We start from the raw sequence: 5,000 nt of genomic DNA on the forward strand, positions 1-5,000 counted from the left end.
CTATGCAGTGTTGGGCCTGGTTTGTACTTGGATGGGAGACCACCTTGGAATACCAGGTGCTGTAGGTAATTTTAGACAGCCAAAACATTCTTTTCTATTACATTCTACATTTCATTTTTTCAACTTATCAATGAATTTACTTGAGTTAAGAAGTAAAAGAGGTCTAAAGTTAATGGTTTTGAGCACCTACAGCCAAACCACACTAGACATGCAAAATCTCGTCTGATCTTGGAAGCTATGCAGTGTTGGGCCTGGTTAGTACTTGGATGGGAGACCACCTGGGAATACTAGGTGCTGTAGGTTATTTTATACTGCCATAACATTCTTTTCTATTACATTTTACATTTCATTTTTCAACTTATCATTGAATTTACTTGAGTTAAGAAGTAAAAGAGGTCTAAAGTTAATGTTTTTGAGCACCTACAGCCAAACCACACTGGACATGCCCAATCTCGTCTGAACTTGGAAGCTAGGCAGTGTTGGGCCTTGTTAGTACTTGGATGGGAGACCACCTGGGATTACCAGGTGCTGTAGGTAATTTTATACTGCCATAACATTCTTTTCTATTACATTTTAAATTTAATTTTTTCAACTTATCAATGAATTTACTTGAGTTAAGAAGTAATAGAGGTCTAAAGTTAATGTTTTTGAGCACCTACAGCCAAACCACACTGGACATGCCCAATCTCGTCTGATCTTGGAAGCTATGCAGTGTTGGGCCTGGTTAGTACTTGGATGGGAGACCACCTGGGAATACCAGGAGCTGTAGGTAATTTTTTACTGCCATAACATTCTTTTCTATTACATTTTACATTTAATTTTTCAACTTATCATTGAATTTACTTGAGTTAAGAAGTAAAAGAGGTCTAAAGCTAATGTTTTTGAGCACCTACAGCCAAACCACACTGGACATGCCCAATCTCGTCTGATCTTGGAAGCTATGCAGTGTTGGGCCTGGTTAGTACTTGGATCGGAGACCACCTGGGAATACCAGGTGCTGTAGGTAATTTTATACTGCCATAACATTCTTTTCTATTACATTTTACATTTAATTTTTTCAACTTATCAATGAATTTCCTTGAGAAAAGAAGTAATAGAGGTCTAAAGTTAATACTTTTGAGCACCTACAGCCAATCCACACTGGACATGCCCAATCTCGTCTTTTCTTGGTAGCTATGCAGTGTTGTGCCTGGTCAGTACTTTGATGGGAGACCACCTGGGAAAACCAGGTGCAGTAGGTAATTTTATACTGCCATAACATTCTTTTCTATTACATTTTACATTTAATTTTTTCAACTTATCAATGAATTTACTTGAGTTAAGAAGTAATACAGGTCTAAAGTTAATGTTTTTGAGCACCTACAGCCAAACCACACTGGACATGCCCAATCTCGTCTGATCTTGGAAGCTGTGCAGTGTTGGGACTGGTTAGTACTTGGATGGGAGACTACCTAGGAATCCCTGGTGCTGTAGGTAATTTTAAACTGCCATAACTACCTTTTCTATTACATTTTACATTTAATTTTTTCAACTTATCAATGAATTTACTTGTGTTAAGAAGTAAAAGAGGTCTAAATTTAATGCTTTTGATCACCTACAGCCAAACCACAGTGGACATCCCCAATCTCGTCTGATCTTGGAAGCTATGCAGTGTTGAGCCTGGTTAGTACTTGGATGGGAGACCACCTGGGAATACCAGGTGCTGTAGGTAATTTTATGCAGCCATAACATTCTTTTCTATTATATTTTACATTTAATTTTTTCAACTTATCAATGAATTTACTTGAGTTAAGAAGTAAAAGAGGTCTAAAGTTAATGTTTTTGAGCACCTACAGCCAAACCACACTGGACATGCCAAATCTCGTCTGATCTTGGAAGCTATGCAGTGTTGGGCCTGGTTAGTACTTAGATGGGAGACCACCTGGGAATACTAGGTGCTGAAGCTAATTTTATACTGCCATAACATTCTTTTCTATTACATTTTACATTTCATTTTTCAACTTATCATTGAATTTACTTGAGTTAAGAAGTAAAAGAAGTCTAAAGTTAATGTCTTTGAGCACCTACAGCCAAACCACACTGGACATGCCCAATCTCGTCTGATCTTGGAAGCTATGCAGTGTTGGGCCTGGTTAGTACTTGGATGGGAGACCACCTGGGAATACCAGGTGCTGTAGGTAATTTTATACTGCCATAACAGTCTTTTCTATTACATTTTACATTTAATTTTTTCAACTTATCAATGAATTTACTTGAGTTAAGAAGTAATAGAGGTCTAAAGTTAATGTTTTTGAGCACCTACAGCCAAACCACACTGGACATGCCCAATCTCGTCTGATCTTGGAAGCTATGCAGTGTTGGGCCTGGTTAGTACTTGGATGGGAGACCACCTGGGAATACCAGGTGCAGTAGGTAATTTTATACTGCTATAACATTCTTTTCTATTACATTTTACATTTAATTTTTTCAACTTATCATTGAATTTACTTGAGTTAAGAAGTAAAAGCGGTCTAAATTTAAAGCTTTTGAGTACCTACAGCCAAACCACAGTGGACATGCCCAATCTCGTCTGATCTTGGAAGCTATGCAGTATTGGGCCTGGTTAGTACTTGGATGGGAGACCACCTGGAATACCAGGAGCTGTAGGTAATTTTATACTGCCAGAACATTCTTTTCTATTACATTTTACATTTAATTTTTTCAACTTATCAATGAATTTCCTTGAGTTAAGAAGTAATAGAGGTCTAAAGTTAATACTTTGGAGCACCTACAGCCAATCAACTCTGGACATGCCCAATCTCGTCTTATCTTGGTAGCTATGCAGTGTTGGGTATGGTCAGAACTTGGATGGGAGACCACCTGGGAAAACCAGGTGCAGTAGGTAATTTTATACTGCCATAACATTCTTTTCTATTACATTTTACATTTAATTTTTTCAACTTATCAATGACTTTACTTGAGTTAAGAAGTAATACAGGTCTAAAGTTAATGATTTTGAGCATCTACAGTCAAACCACACTGGACATGCCCAATCTCGTCTGATCTTGGAAGCTATGCAGTGTTGGGCCTGGTTTGTACTTGGATGGGAGACCACCTGGGAATACCAGTTGCTGTAGGTAATTTTAGACAGCCAAAATCATTCTTTTTTATTACATTTTACATTTGATTTTTTCAACTTATCAATGAATTTACTTTAGTTAAGAAGTAAAAGAGGTCTAAAGTTAATGTTTTTGAGTACCTACAGCCAAACCACACTGGACATGCCCAATCTCGTCTGATCTTGGAAGCTATGCAGTGTTGGGCCTGGTTAGTACTTAGATGGGTGACCACCCGGGAATACCAGGTGCTGTAGGTAATTTTATACTGCCATAACATTCTTTTCTATTACATTTTACATTTCATTTTTCAACTTATCATTGAATTTACTTGAGTTAAGAAGTAAAAGAGGTCTAAAGTTAATGTTTTTGAGCACCTTCAGCCAAACCACACTGGACATGCCCAATCTCGTCTGATCTTGGAAGCTATGCAGTGTTGGGCCTGGTTAGTACTTGGATGGGAAACCACCTGCGAATACCAGGTGCTGTAGGTAATTTTATACTGCCATAACAGTCTTTTCTATTACATTTTACATTTGATTTTTTCAACTTATAAATGAATTTACTTGTGTTAAGAAGTAAAAGCGGTCTAAATTTAATGCATTTGAGCACCTACAGCCAAACCACAGTGGACATGCCCAATCTCGTCTGATCTTGGAAGCTATGCAGTGTTGGGCCTGGTTAGTACTTGGATGGGAGACCACCTGGGAATACCAGGAGATGTAGGTAATTTTATACTGCCAGAACATTCTTTTCTATTACATTTTACATTTAATTTTTTCAACTTATCAATGAATTTCCTTGAGTTAAGAAGTAATAGAGGTCTAAAGTTAATACTTCTGAGCACCTACAGCCAATCCACACTGGACATGCCCAATCTCGTCTTATCTTGGTAGCTATGCAGTGTTGGGTAAGGTCAGAACTTGGATGGGAGACCACCTGGGAAAACCAGGTGCAGTAGGTAATTTTATACTGCCATAACATTCTTTTCTATTACATTTTACATTTAATTTTTTCAACTTATCAATGAATTTACTTGAGTTAAGAAGTAATACAGGTCTAAAGTTATTGTTTTTGAGCACCTACAGCCAAACCACACTGGACATGCCCAATCTCGTCTGATCTTGGAAGCTATGCAGTGTTGGGCCTGGTTAGTACTTGGATGGGAGACCACCTGGGAATACCAGGAGCTGTAGGTAATTTTATACTGCCAGAACATTCTTTTCTATTACATTTTACATTTAAATTTTTCAACTTATCAATGAATTTACTTGAGTTAAGAAGTAATAGAGGTCTAAAGTTAATGTTTTTGAGCACCTACTGCCAAACCACACTGGACATGCCCAATCTCGTCTGATCTTGGAAGCTATGCAGTGTTGTGCCTGGTTAATACTTGGATGGGAGACCACCTGGGAATACCAGGTGCTGTAGGTAATTTTATACTGCCATAACATTCTTTTCTATTACATTTTACATTTAATTTTTTCAACTTATCATTGAATTTACTTGAGTTAAGAAGTAAAAGCGGTCTAAATTTAAAGCTTTTGAGCATCTACAGCCAAACCACAGTGGACATGCCCAATCTCATCTGATCTTGGAAGCTATGCAGTGTTGGGCCTGGTTAGTACTTGGATGGGAGACCACCTGGAATACCAGGAGCTGTAGGTAATTTTATACTGCCAGAACATTCTTTTCTATTACATTTTACATTTAATTTTTTCAACTTATCAATGAATTTCCTTGAGTTAAGAAGTAATAGAGGTCTAAAGTTAATGTTTTTGAGCACCTACAGCCAAACCACACTGGACATGCCCAATCTCGTCTGATCTTGGAAGCTATGCAGTGTTGGGACTGGTTAGTACTTGGATTGGTGACTACCTAGGAATCCCAGGTGCTGTAGGTAAT

At 37.9% G+C, this 5,000-nt stretch overlaps 2 non-coding genes and 17 pseudogenes across 2 annotated transcripts; all 19 read left to right on the forward strand.

Annotated features, from left to right (window-relative positions):
* The window catches only part of LOC148431848 (5S ribosomal RNA), a 119-nt pseudogene extending 51 nt beyond the window's left edge, over positions 1-68 (forward strand).
* A 116-nt stretch (positions 69-184) lies between these two features.
* Positions 185-303, forward strand: LOC148431849 (5S ribosomal RNA; annotated as a pseudogene).
* Positions 304-418: 115 nt separating this feature from the next.
* Positions 419-537, forward strand: LOC148431850 (5S ribosomal RNA; annotated as a pseudogene).
* A 116-nt stretch (positions 538-653) lies between these two features.
* LOC148431851 (5S ribosomal RNA) lies at positions 654-772 on the forward strand (annotated as a pseudogene).
* A 115-nt stretch (positions 773-887) lies between these two features.
* LOC148431852 (5S ribosomal RNA) lies at positions 888-1,006 on the forward strand (annotated as a pseudogene).
* A 351-nt stretch (positions 1,007-1,357) lies between these two features.
* LOC148431853 (5S ribosomal RNA) lies at positions 1,358-1,476 on the forward strand (annotated as a pseudogene).
* A 116-nt stretch (positions 1,477-1,592) lies between these two features.
* On the forward strand, positions 1,593-1,711 carry LOC148431854 (5S ribosomal RNA; annotated as a pseudogene).
* Positions 1,712-1,827: 116 nt separating this feature from the next.
* LOC148431855 (5S ribosomal RNA) lies at positions 1,828-1,946 on the forward strand (annotated as a pseudogene).
* A 115-nt stretch (positions 1,947-2,061) lies between these two features.
* Positions 2,062-2,180, forward strand: LOC148431856 (5S ribosomal RNA). Its single transcript, XR_015876903.1, has one exon. It is a non-coding gene; the product is annotated as a 5S ribosomal RNA (ribosomal RNA).
* A 116-nt stretch (positions 2,181-2,296) lies between these two features.
* Positions 2,297-2,415, forward strand: LOC148431857 (5S ribosomal RNA; annotated as a pseudogene).
* A 116-nt stretch (positions 2,416-2,531) lies between these two features.
* LOC148431858 (5S ribosomal RNA) lies at positions 2,532-2,649 on the forward strand (annotated as a pseudogene).
* A 351-nt stretch (positions 2,650-3,000) lies between these two features.
* Positions 3,001-3,119, forward strand: LOC148431859 (5S ribosomal RNA; annotated as a pseudogene).
* Positions 3,120-3,236: 117 nt separating this feature from the next.
* LOC148431860 (5S ribosomal RNA) lies at positions 3,237-3,355 on the forward strand. The gene has a single exon (XR_015877006.1). It is a non-coding gene; the product is annotated as a 5S ribosomal RNA (ribosomal RNA).
* Positions 3,356-3,470: 115 nt separating this feature from the next.
* Positions 3,471-3,589, forward strand: LOC148431861 (5S ribosomal RNA; annotated as a pseudogene).
* A 116-nt stretch (positions 3,590-3,705) lies between these two features.
* Positions 3,706-3,824, forward strand: LOC148431862 (5S ribosomal RNA; annotated as a pseudogene).
* Positions 3,825-4,175: 351 nt separating this feature from the next.
* On the forward strand, positions 4,176-4,294 carry LOC148431863 (5S ribosomal RNA; annotated as a pseudogene).
* Positions 4,295-4,410: 116 nt separating this feature from the next.
* LOC148431864 (5S ribosomal RNA) lies at positions 4,411-4,529 on the forward strand (annotated as a pseudogene).
* Positions 4,530-4,645: 116 nt separating this feature from the next.
* Positions 4,646-4,763, forward strand: LOC148431865 (5S ribosomal RNA; annotated as a pseudogene).
* A 116-nt stretch (positions 4,764-4,879) lies between these two features.
* Positions 4,880-4,998, forward strand: LOC148431866 (5S ribosomal RNA; annotated as a pseudogene).
* The last annotated feature ends 2 nt before the right edge of the window (positions 4,999-5,000 follow it).

This window comes from Taudactylus pleione, unplaced genomic scaffold (assembly GCF_031769625.1).
Source record: "Taudactylus pleione unplaced genomic scaffold, aTauple2 ptg002179l, whole genome shotgun sequence".
NCBI lineage: Eukaryota > Metazoa > Chordata > Amphibia > Anura > Myobatrachidae > Taudactylus > Taudactylus pleione.